Genomic DNA, 12,846 nt, shown 5'->3' on the forward strand with positions numbered 1-12,846 from the left:
CTCAGGTGATTGGATGAGGCTACCCACACTGGGGAGGGCAATTTTCTTCACTCAGTCTACCGATTCCTCCAGGAACACCCTCATACACACACTCAGAGTAATGTCGGGGCACCCTATGGCCCAGTTAAGCTGACACATAAAATTAACCATCACACCCTCTGACTTAAACTATAAAAGGGCAGGTCCAAATCTGCAAAAATCTCAGAAGGGAAATGATCATTGTGACTGAATTTGCACCACTTTGGGTGCCAAGAAAATGCCAAACATTGCCCCAAAAATGCTCTGGCTCCTTAATGATCTCATCTTAATCTGAAGTACATGCAAGGGAAGTATGTGGGCATATTTGTGGCACTTACAAATGGCACTGGATTAGACACTTCATGAAACCTTTCTAGAGAGATTTCAAATCCTACTGTATTAACCATTTTTTAAATTTCCGTATTTCGTAATTGTTTGGCCTTCTGGGGCTCTGTTAATTCTAAAGAGACTCCCCCTCCCAGGGCTAGCTAACTCCTAAAGATAGTAAACAACTCACACCTTTGGTAAGTAAACCAACCAACCCCGAGCCTGTACCTCAACCACTTCCTCTCTCTGGCTTCTTCATTCCAGAAGGCAGCATTCCTCTGCCCTAATCATCCCAGGGCCAGACATCAGACAACCAGGAGAGCCCCTATACCCCAGAGCTCACTAAAATATTCAAATTAGCCAATCCCAAACCTGATCGGTCTGTTCCCCCTGCCTCACGAAAACTACACTACAGGTTTTGCACATGCTTTTCCCTTAATTTTTCACCTCTTGACCAACCTAGGTGCTTCCCCATGTGGCCCTCCGTGGTGTACCCTGCCTCCTGTTCCTAGGAAACTGGGAGTCAAAACTTCTTCCCTCATGGCTGTCATCTCCTGATGTGCTGGCCTCACCAGACCCGATGGAAAACAAACCCCAGGTACATTTTAATACACTGACATTAAGATGCATTCACTGACTGTTCAGCCTGCTGGAGGATTTCACATGCTTAACAAATTGTGCTATGCGCCTTCTCCTTACATATCCGCTTCATTGTCAGGTGACATTTAAAAAGCCATTTAATTATATATTACTGTCGAATGTTATAATTAGGTGAGTGAGTGGGCCAAATTTTGCAACTAAATAACATAGCTACAGTATGATTTTTCAATGGGAAAATTACTCCTGAAGAATACAGCACCCTGCCTTCCTTTCTTTGGTCACACTCTTTATCTCCTGCTGGACTGAAACTTGAGCTATCTAATCCACCAAGGAAAGTTTTTACATCGCTTTCATCCATTTACCCTAGATAAAAGGGAAGTGTCATCAGCCACAAGTGCTCAGAAAACATCACCTAAGCTGTACTTTTATTTACAGATTTATATCTATACAAAACGTATGCAAATTAAATTACATTTAGCTATGCTGAATGTGCAAGTAGATCTTTATGGAAACAAAGAGTTACACGAAGTCTGCATGGTCACAAATCTGCTGTATCTAAGAATGCTTTCACAAGTACTCAGTGAGTACCCACTATATACAAGGACCTGTGCTGACGCACAGCAGTCTCCCCACCCAGTCCTGGTCCCACTCCCAGCACAGTAGCTTTAGGTGCCAATGGAAGAACAGCAGAGCTTGCCAACTTCCAATAATGTGGGCCAAGAGTAAGGTGAGCCAAATTTCAGGAGAAAGTTTGGGTTTTTTTTTAATGTTAGAAGGTCTAATTTAAATACTGGAATGTAAAAGGTAGTGAGATGTGTGCAAATCTTTCTCTTTCTAGCCTGAGTAGGGATGTGTCCTAATGCTTTCTGTTTTCCTCCACACTCATTCATTTTTTTGAATAAATTAAATTCCACCTTCACTCACTGTGTACACATCTGACATGGAAAGGCATTGAATAAATCCATTCATCATTCTATGGTCTGCATGTCTGTGTCCCCTCAAAATTCATATGTTGAAATCCTAACTCCCAAAGTTTAGGGTATTAGCAGGTGGGGCTTTTGCGAAGTGATCAGGTCACGAGGGTGGAGCCTCAGGGATGATGAGGGTCTAGGGAGATCCCTTGCCCCTTCTACTAGGTGAGGACACAGGGAGAAGACATCGGCCCTGACTCAGCCATGCTGGCACCTTAATCTTGAATTTTCCAGCCTCCAGAACTTTGAAAAATAGATTTCTGTTGTTTCTAAGCCACTCAGTCTGCAAGAAGTAGTCCTCCCTTACCCACAGTTTTGCCTTCCATGGTTTCAGTTACCCATGGTCAACTCTTGTCTGAAAATATTAAATGGAAAATTCCAGAAATAAACAACCCATAAGTTTTCAATTGCATGCAATTCTGAGTGGTGTGATGCAATCTCTCACCGTCCCGCTCCACGTCAGTCTCCCTTTGTCCAGAGTGTCCTGCCTGTTAATCACTTAGTAGCTACCTGATTATCGGCTCAACTGTCTGCTATTGTGGTGCCTGTGTTCAAGGCACCCTTATTTTACTCAACACCAGCCCCAAAGCACAAGAGTGGTGATACTGGCAGTTTGGATATGCCAAAGAGAAGCCATAAAGTGTCTCCTTTAAGTGAAAAGGTGAAAGTAGTTGACTTAATAAGGAAAAAAAAATCATATGCTGAGATTGCTAAGATCTACAGTAAGAACAAATCTTCTCTCCATGAAATTGTGAAGAAGGAAAGGAAATTTGTGCTAGTTTGCTGTTGCACCTCAAACTGCAAAAGTTACAGCCCCAGTGTGTGAAAAGTGCTTACTTAGGATGGAAAAGGCATTAAATTCATACAGTTAAGATCTTTTGAAAGAGCAAGAGACTATATTCACATAACTTTCCTTACAGTATATTGTTATAATTGTTCTATTTTATTATTAGTTATTGTTGTTAATCTCTTACTGCACCTAATTTATAAAGTAAACATTATCACAAGTATGTACACAGAGGAAAAAACATAGTATCTACAGGGGTCAGTACTATGCGTGGTTTCAGGCACCCACTGGGCGACCTTGGGAAAAGAGAGGACTACTGATTTTGTTAGAGTGGCCCAAGTAGATCAAGACAATTACTGGGATCCTGCCCTTCATTACGCCAGGAAAAAAATAGCGAACGTGTCACCCCAGGTCCTTGTGCTGACAGAACTTAGATTCTACTGGAATGGAGTACATACAGTTCCTCATCCCCTCACTGCTCTACCCGCCTGAAATGCCTTTTTGTTTCCTCATCTTAGCTGTGGCCCCAAGTCCAGCCCAGTCCCAGCTCCTCTAGTCCCTCCAGCCCTCCAGCTATAAGTCGTAAGGTACCTATCTCGCCCTTCTTGAAACTTTCTTGAGGTCACTGTTATTTGCAGGTGTTCTGATGCATCTCTTTTCTCAGTAGGATTGAAACCTCTCAGTGGTTTCAGACTCTGGTTCTAGACTCTGGTCCTGTCTATCCCCACTGACCCTTGTGGAGTACCTGGGCCCAGCTGGGGGCCACACGGTTGGTGGTAGCAGGCAGAAGATCCCTGAAGCCTATCAAGGTTATAGCACTCACTAGCCACCACCTCAGGTGCAGCTGCCAACAATAGGATACCTGTATTTTCCACCACTGACAAATCTCTGGATTAGTGGAAGAAAAGTTGGGGATGGCTTCCAAAAATCTGGGTTTATATTCCAGCTCTCAGATTTAACTAGCAGAAGCAAAGTGTAATGTAATTAATACGAACCAAACACCGTAGGCATCTGGAAGAGAGAAAGAATAATCCAGGAAAGCTTGGTGAAACAGACAGGATCTGAGCAGGAGGTTAAAGATCAGCAGTATCTAGACTAGTGGAGATGCTGCGGGAAGGGACGCCAAGTAAATGACACGAGTAAAGGAATCAGAGAGATGACAGAGATGGTGACTGCCCTCCAGATCTCTCTCCAGCCTTCTCTGTCCTGCTCTGAGCCCTGAGAGCCGACCTATGAGGCGGGCATTAACTGGCCTCTCTTGTCCTCTGGCTTCCAGGTGGATTCAGCCAATGGGAGGCACCAGTAGACTGTAGGATGGGAAAAGAGTAAGATTAGGATATTTATTCCCCAGACCCCTTCCTGCCGAGCCTCAGCCCGGCAGTGCTGTATTCCTCCAGCCCAAGGCCTCAGCTCCTGTGGGGTGACCCTCTCCTCAGCTGCAGTTCTTTGTCAGGGTTCCAGCAATCTCTCCTTCTCCTTGCTTTTTCAGGCCCCAAATCAACACAGCTGCTTCACCACTCTTGTTGGCTGCCTTAACCCTATAAATAGTTATTTCATTAAACCCTTCCTAATAACACTGTTTTGAGTGTGCCAGCTATTTCCCTGAAACCCTTGAATGACGTGGTGGGGAGGCCAACCAGATGTGCCTGATACTGAGATGAGAAACATAACAGCCTGACTACATGTGAGGAAACTGAGGCTTTGTATTGAAAAATCAAAGTTTTAAGAAGTGATAGAACAGAGGGAGCAGCATTGAGAAAATGAATCTAGTGTCGGGGAGCAGATTAAACTAGAGGAAAGAAAAAACAGTTCTGGAAGTCAGTTAGAAAACTAGTGCAGAGGTCTAGGTGTGAGTGATTAGGTGTGCTCACCAGAAATACAAACAAAGCTTCAGATAAGACCGAGGTGGAGGAAAGAGAATGACTGGATAAGAGGTAGGAAGGGCCCCTGGGAGGGAGGGAAAAAAAAAAAAAAAAGCCAAAGTTGACATTCAGGTAACCTAAGAGAGAGGAATTAGGTGGGCAGAAACAGCGCAGCCTAGACATGGACCTGCCCTGGCTAGTTTGGGACAGTTAGGTTTGAGATTTGAGAAACAGAATCCCTTAGAATGAGCATCACATAACTGTGGACAAGGAGGAAGGTAGCCTACGCTGGTGTCCACCGGGAAGAGGGAGAAATAAGACTGGATGGGCAGATGCAAGTAAAATTCCGGTTTAGAAGCTTAACCCTAGACAACTGTAATCCCATTTTGGGGTCACAATGCAGACCAGAGCAGACCAGTGTTTTGTTTAACTCATAAATTTTGCTTACATTTTGAATTAGTGCCAACATTAAAAATTTTGGCTATCTCACCCCAAAAATTCCAGATGGTTGGCCTTCCTGACAACACTGAGCCCACATTCTCATGTGTCAACACTTAGCTGGAGCTGAGCAGTCCCTGCCCAGCTAGACCTCACACGAGGTTCCAGCTCATCCAGCCCCACGTGGCCCACGATAATCATTTGTCACCTGCTCAGCCCTGGATGCATGTGAGCTGTGGTCCCCACAAAAGGCAGTGAGAGCCCTTGGAAGTTCTCAATGAAACTGAAGAAGACCCTCCCTCCCTGGGAAGAGGGGCGGCGTGAGAGGCTGAATTAGAGCTATTCAGTTGAGTTCGGCTTTTTTGCGGGTCTACTACGTGCCAAGCACTGTCCTAAGCACTGCGGAGCCTGGGATGAAGAAGAAACTGACTATTGTTACAGGAGAGACCAGGAATATGAAGATCCATTAAGTGGCTGTTTCAGACATTCAGGCACCAGTGGGGGCCTGGATCAGTCGATGAGAACAGAGGTGAAGGTGTGAATGCAAAACACATGTTGAAGGAATTTTTGTGACAAATTAGCTATAGGAGATAAAGAAGGAAGATGGTGAACTAGGACCCTGTTCAGGTGGCTGTACTGAAGAGAGGGTGGAAGTAACAGTATGGAGTTACTCAAAGTGAAGGAAAGGTCCAAAGCAGGGAGAGAGGGAGGGAAACCACACCCTCTGAGAGCAGAATGAGCCCGTCTGCAGGGATTACGCAGGCAGAGTCCTTCTTCTTGGCTCGCCTCCCCGGGAGTAATGGCATTGTGCATATGTTCAGGAACTGGATGACTGTTTTGTTAACAAACAAAGAAAATGGAGCAATCTTCATTCAGGCCTGCAGGGCCATGTTGGAACTCGATCGCCAGAGCTGTTATAGTGGCAAATATTTGTTTAAATATTAAGCTGCAGAGCCAGTACTGTGGGAGTGGACCAGAAGCAAATCATCCAGGAAACAGAAGCAATCACCTATAGCTCCCTGGTGATTCAGGGATTAGAGCCACACTGGGGTTCTTTAGTTCCCTGACTCTTTAGGGGCAAACAGTAGTCAAGTTCTTTAAAGAATTACTAATTAAGAGTTACTAATGGGAATGTGTCCATGAGGCGTGACTCCCTTTCCTACAAGTTTCCCTAGCCCACACTCATTGTATGACCAGAAAGCCACATAAGAGGGAGGGGCTGACAATTGCACCAAACCTTACATCGGCTAAGCAGAAAACAAAAATTATGTTTACAGAATGAGAATTCTCTCACATTATGGCTCCAGAAAAGGAAAAAAGAAGTCAGTCAATTGGAATATTCAACTGAAAGTTAAAGGCTTTGACCGAATTCTATGGGGAGAGTGCCTTGTTTCCCCGCCTGCTTTAGCCAGTGGGAGCTTGGGCGCTCACGTTCTAGTGTCTAAAACATCACGATTTAGCTCTCCTTCAACTCCATCATCCACAGTTGGCCTCTAGTCAAGTGTACTGAAGGTTTCTATTCAACGTTTGCATATGCCTGTCTGTGTCCATCCTGAGAAGACAGAGCAAGGCACACTGGAGAGGGAGGCCTCGTGGCCCGATGTGGAATGAATTGGCTTCCATCACACAGCAGGGATCCAGCTTACACCTTGGTCTCCTGAACCCATTCAATGATCACAGTAAAATTGCTCAGCAGCCTCAGGAGTGCTGGAATCCCCACTCAGTTTCACATACAAGAAGACTCTGAGGAGCGGAGTTTCATTATAAACAGAGACAACTGACTGGCCAATTAGTCAAGCATAGTGTCCCCTGGACTCCAGGGTGTGAGGTCTTCACACAGTGAGAAGAGCTTCTTTAATTATAAGTTATATACATCTACTGTTTGAACAGGATGGAAGAGACGCCAAACTCAATCCTTTAATGGTTAGGACAGCATGAGGAGTAGACACGGCAGCAGGTGTGCCAGGCTCCTACGTCTAACCAAATGACACAGTTCCCCGCTCCTGCAAAAGCCTTGTCTGAGGACTTGTCAGGAGTCAGAAGACCCAGGCCCATACTCCAGGTAGTGCCAGGTAGGGCTCGTCCTTAACTATTCCAGGTCACACTTTCTTCATCAATGGAATAAAGGACTCAACTGGGTAGCTTCAAAGGTCCCTTCCTTTTCTAAAACTCTATGGTCCTCTAAATAAGAGCAAAAGGGAAACGGAAGTTCATAAGCAGATACCCAAATGAGAATACTTGTTCTACTAACTCCTTAAATTGGTCGGACCTTTGAATTATTGCAGCAAAGACTGACAGAGGTTTATAACCAGGCCTAGAACATAATCAGACTGGAAAGCATATCTCCCGTTCTCGTCCCCAGAGTCCTACACCTGGACCATGATTGGCCATGATTCACTGGGCAGCAGCTGTGCCCTATCCCAGGCATAATAAAAACGTCGGAAAAAACAGCTGAAGGTTTGCTGGATGACAGGCATTGTGCTACGCATTGTACTAACAACAACCTGAGAGGTTGGTATTACTATCCTCATTTTATAAGTGAGGAAACAGACATCGTGGAGCCGTGGGCAAGTCACAACCACTTTGAGTCCATTTCCACAAATGTAAAGTAAGTGGATGCGTCCAGTTGACTTTAAAGCCCCCTCCTACTCTATAACTCAAAGCAAGCTTAGATTTGATGACCCATATCTTGAAAGGCTCACAATGACCATGCAAACCTAGGTGGCCCAAAACAGGATGACCTCTCACCTACCTCAAGCAGCATTTACAAGCTCACAGAAACACAAAACCACATTTAAACACAGCAGCTCCTTGAGATGCTCTCACAATCTAGACTGTAAACAAGACGGTTGTTAAAACATATCATTTTCCTATGGAGACATCATGGGCTGCCTTAGAGCAAGTTGCCAAAGCAAAAAGAAAGCATGGCAAGGTGAAATCACCACAGGCCCCACTACTGAAGCCCCCCTTCCAGAAGTCAGGGATTGGTCACAAGATAAAGACATAGAAATGTCCTCTCCATTACTGTAGACAGGGCTGTACAGAATAAAAGCTCCCTGAGGGCTGGGCTAGAGTCAAAACTTGGAAATTCATTATGACTAGAAAGGAATCGCTCCATGGTACTTAAGGATGAGCACCAGCACCGTCGTCCCACTACCCACCATGCATTTATAAGGGACCTGCTCTGTACAAGGCCAGGCAGCTGGCCTGGTCGTCTGCTTAAGATGGCAAGTTCTGTTTTCCCTAACAGTCAGGATCATGAAGGTGAACAGGCCTTAATGGTCTCAGACAGGATCTCATGGACTATAAAGAGTGTCCATAGAAAGAGAGTATAGGCGTCTCCTGGGTAGAAGAGGGAGAGAGGTCCTAGGAGAAAGTGATGGACATCTTGAGATCACGACTTAGAATAGGACGCCCAGTTATATTACCAGTTATGGGGCTGGCATAACGAAATACCACAGACTAGGTGGCTTAGACAACAGGAATTTATTTTCTCACAGTTCTGGAGGCGGGAAGTTCAAGATCAAGGCGTCAGGAGGTTTGGTTTCTCCTGAGGCCTCTATCCTTGGCTTGCAGGGCACCACCTTGCTATGTCCTCGCACAGTCCTGCCTCTGCACACACCCCTGGTGTCTTTTCCTCTTCTTATAAGGACACTAGTCATAATGGGTTAGGGCCCCACCCCTATGATCTCACTTAACCTTGGCCCTCTCTCCAAATAGTCAGATTCTAAGGTTTTGAGGATTAGGGCTTCAACATATGAATTTGAAGGGATACAATTCAGTCCATAATGCCAGTATTTGCCCTTCCACAAGTTACTGGGGCATAGATAGCTCCAGTGTGTTCTAAATTTACTGTTCTTTACCAAGTTCTCTCCCCATCTTTCTTGCTCAATTTAGCAATTTTACAAAGCAAATCACAGGGATGGCTAGCTGGATCTACCTTTCTTCTTCCTATTTCCATCAACATTTGATGAACTACATAGAGTTTTAAGGCTGGAATTAAAAAGCAACTAGTTGGCTTCAAGTCTAGTTTGGGCAGCTTCTAGCAACTTCTACCTACTGCTCCTATTCACCAAATCTTCAGGGTAAGAGAGGAGTTATGCAGTGGGTGGTGGGGCAGGGCAAGGTGAAAAGAGATGAAGAAAGAGAAACGTGCAATTATGTCCAGAAATGCCTCATCACGGGTCTGTCACCACTCCCTGTAAGACATTTCCTGTGTTACATCACGTCAGATTAACAAGCCTAGACACAGGCAAGATGCAGGAGAAACTGTTCGGCAAAGGAATCATGGTTTCCTATCAACACAATTTTGTTTTCTCTGGCAGAACACCAGCCACACATCTATACACACACAGATCCATGGGCCTTGACTGACCTTTCAAGCAATCTAGTTCCAGATGTGCTTATACATTGTTCAGCCAGTAGGAAAAAAGAAGCCCAAATTTTAAGTCATATGGCAAACCGCTAGCAGTCTCTTGGGTGAAGTAATATTTCATCCCTCTGTGCCAGGTGCAGTGCCAGACACTGGAAATACGTGGGAAGGCACAATTATCTCCACAGTACAATGATGAAGTGAAACTAAAAGTTCAAAAGACGAGGTCACACTGCTAGTAAATGGAAGTGTCAAGATCAGAAGCCATGTGACCTGACTTCCTGGGCAGTACCCTTTCCACTCAATCATGAACTTGGATGTAAAGTAAAACTTTTCTTCTTTATTTTCACTAATCTCTAGGTGAAATTTAGCACTCTCTTCAATTACATACACAGGCAATAAACCCCAGCAGTACTAGCAGTACCTAGGACTTTGTCACAAAAAGAAATCATAGATACTTTCTTATATTACAGGTATTTCCTAAATCTGGAAATGCTATTTATATTCATTACTACTTCAAAATGTAGATCCACTGCTAGATCCTGTTGTTGCATTCCTTTTCTCAAAAAAAAAAAAAAAAAGTGGAGGTAATTAGGTTTATTTACTTACTTCAGAGGAGGTACTGGGGATTGAACCCAGGACCTTGTGCATGCTAAGCATGCACTCTACCCCTAAACTATACCATCCCCATCAGCATTCGTTTTTTTTGAAGGCCCAAAAATTACATCATAAATTCTTTCAATATGTTGACAAGTGTTTTGGAGTTGGTTTCCTTTATAATACTCTGCCTTTTATTTTACACCTTTAACAGCATTGTACTGAGAAGGGGTCCTTAGTCTTCACAGCACTGCCAAAGGAGTACATGGCACAAAAAACGGGTCAGAATCCTACAGCAATGGGCAGCCCAGGCAAAGACAGAGGCTCTGCTCGCTCTGTCTTTGAGTAAGAAGCTAGATTGGGATTTTTATAATTAAAAGAGAGAAACGAAGAGGAAAGAGGACCCCAATTCCAGCAGAAGACCCTTTCTACCCTTCCACCACTTCCTGTTCATCATGTGCCCTAAATGCTCTCCTCTGCTGGTTCAGCTAAAGTTGAGCACCTCTCGGTCTCACAAGCTGCGTGGGTGGATGAATGTGCCCCGCTGTGGGCAGACGTCACCTCCCACTGGCAGGGGCTGAGCACCCAACTGCGCTCTGGGAACCGTTTTGCGTGACAGAGTAAACAAGTGGAAAGCGCCATATATTCCCACACACTAAGGTATCAAGAAATTCCCATACACAAGACAACGGATTCTTCGGTTTTTAACGCCCCTCGCAGGTCGGGCTCTCCAGGACCCTGAGGCCTTGCACACTCTGAGAAGGAAGCAGGAGTCCCGGGACCCGGGTTCCAGCAAAGGCAGCAAAGAGCTGAGGATGCCGGAGTGGGTAAGGAAAGTGTGAAGCGGGATGGAACGGGACGCACAGGGGCCGCGCAGTCCCGGCTGCTGGGACAGAGGTGGGCCAACAACCAGCCTCAGGGGTGATCTCTGTCCTCACCCGGTCCCCCTCCCCTGGGCAAGGGCCCGAGATCGGCCGCGGGATGCTTCTTACCCAGAGGTGCGCAGAACCTCCGGCCACAGTGTTGGCGCAGCAAAAACTACTGCTCCCTCCACGGGTTCACGGCCTCGGCTGGGGCCCCGCCCGGCCGCCGGGCGGAGGCTGGAGGCGGGGAGAGCAAGTCCTCCCCACCCCACCCCCCCGGAAAGTTCCGGAAAAGTCACGCCGCTGCCCCGCCCGGCGCCGCAGCCCCGGCACCAAGGCCAAGGGCAGAAAATACTCGGGCTTTGAGCGCGCGCAGCGGACGCCAGGGACGCGGGCCCAGCGGGCCCCGGGCGCTGCCTGCCGGGCACAGTCGCCCCTACCCCCTGCGCACCCTGGAGTGCGGCCCGCCGCTCTCGGAGAGACGGCGGAGGGCACGGAGGCCACCTGTCGCTCCCCTCATCCCCGGTGCCTACACTGTTGCGTAACTGGGAGGGACGAAGGTGAAGGTGGTGCTGTGGATAGGGGCCCTGGCGGTTTGCGTCGGGTCGTCCAAGCGCCCTGTGCTTCTCATCTGGTTCCCCACACCATCGAGACAGCTGTTCCGTGCTCATTTCACAGATAAGGTAGCCCTTATCTGATGAGGCTCAGAGAAGCCCCCAAACTGTCTCAGTCAGCGCTGGAGCAGTACTCTTCCCTCAGGGCGGAGGCCAGGAGCAGCTCCGTGTAGTACTACTTTTATGACCAGACGTTTTCAGTTGGATGCTCTAAGTAGGTGCGAAGTGTAGGCTGGTGGTTCTCCACAACATCAGATCTAGAGCCTTTTTGTAATATATACAAGGTGTCCTAAAAGTCTTACTGCAATTTTAAACGTTAATAACTTCAGAGGTGAGTTAGAACCTTTCCTTTAAAAAGTCCCTTTAACATGTAATTGTTAACGTTTCTTTTTCACTGATTTCATTTTGTGAATAATGATTTTTTTTTATTTTTTTGTTTCAGTCAACAGTCTTTTGTTTTTAAAGAGTAACTCTAACAAACCAAAAGTTTACTGAGGCAATCATAGAGGGTAAGAGCTCAGGAAAGCAACCTAATAAAGTTGTCTATGAACTTCTGGGTCCTCCCCCTGATCTTGTTTTTGTTGTAGATTTATTTTTTATTGAGGTAACGTTGGTTTATGACATTATATGTTTCATTTCTACTGCTATATTCCCCTACAGAGTGCTTACCACCAAAAATTTAGTTTCCATTTGTCAGCATACATTTGGTTCTCGTTACCCATTTTGCCCTCCCTCTAACCCTTTCTCCTCTGGTAACCACTACTCTGTTCTCTGTATTTGAGTGTTTTTGTTTGATTTGCTTATTTATTTTGTTTTTTATATTCCACATATGAGTGAAATCATACAGTATTTGTCTTTCTCCATCTGACTTATTTCACTTAGCATAATACCTTCAAGGTCCATCCATGTAGTCACAAATGGCAAGATTTCATAGTTTTTTATGGCTGAGTAGCATAGCGTTTTATATATATATATATATATATCCCTCTTTATCCATTCATCTGTTCATGAGCACTTTAGGTTGTTTCCATATCTGGCTGTTGTAAATAATGCCGCGATGAACATAGGGGTGCATATATCTTTTCAAATTAATGTTTTCATGTTCTTTGGATAAATACACAGAAGTGGGATAACTGGATCACATGGTAGTTCTATTCTTAATTTTTTGAGGAACATCCATACTGTTTTCCATTGGGCTACTCCAATTTACAGTCCCACCAGTAGTTCACAAGGGTTTCCTTTTCTCCACATCTTTGCCAATACTTATTTCATGTCTCTTTCATATTAGCTTCCTAAAAGGCATGAGGTAATATCTCATAGTGGTTTTAATTCATGTTTTCCTAATAATTTGTGATGGTTAACATCTTTTCATGTGCCTTCTTGCCATCTGTATGTCT

The 12,846-nt window shown here is 45.4% G+C and overlaps 1 protein-coding gene across 1 annotated transcript in view; it reads right to left on the minus strand.

The window, feature by feature from the left end:
- Positions 1 to 11,107, minus strand: part of SQOR (sulfide quinone oxidoreductase) — a 42,281-nt gene extending 31,174 nt beyond the window's left edge. The window contains exon 1 of the mRNA XM_014568314.2: positions 10,965 to 11,107. The gene's annotated coding sequence lies outside the window, so the exon portion shown is untranslated. The remainder of the gene's footprint in view (positions 1 to 10,964) is intronic.
- Positions 11,108 to 12,846: the final 1,739 nt, after the last annotated feature.

Source organism: Camelus ferus, chromosome 6 (genome assembly GCF_009834535.1).
Source record: "Camelus ferus isolate YT-003-E chromosome 6, BCGSAC_Cfer_1.0, whole genome shotgun sequence".
Lineage (NCBI taxonomy): Eukaryota > Metazoa > Chordata > Mammalia > Artiodactyla > Camelidae > Camelus > Camelus ferus.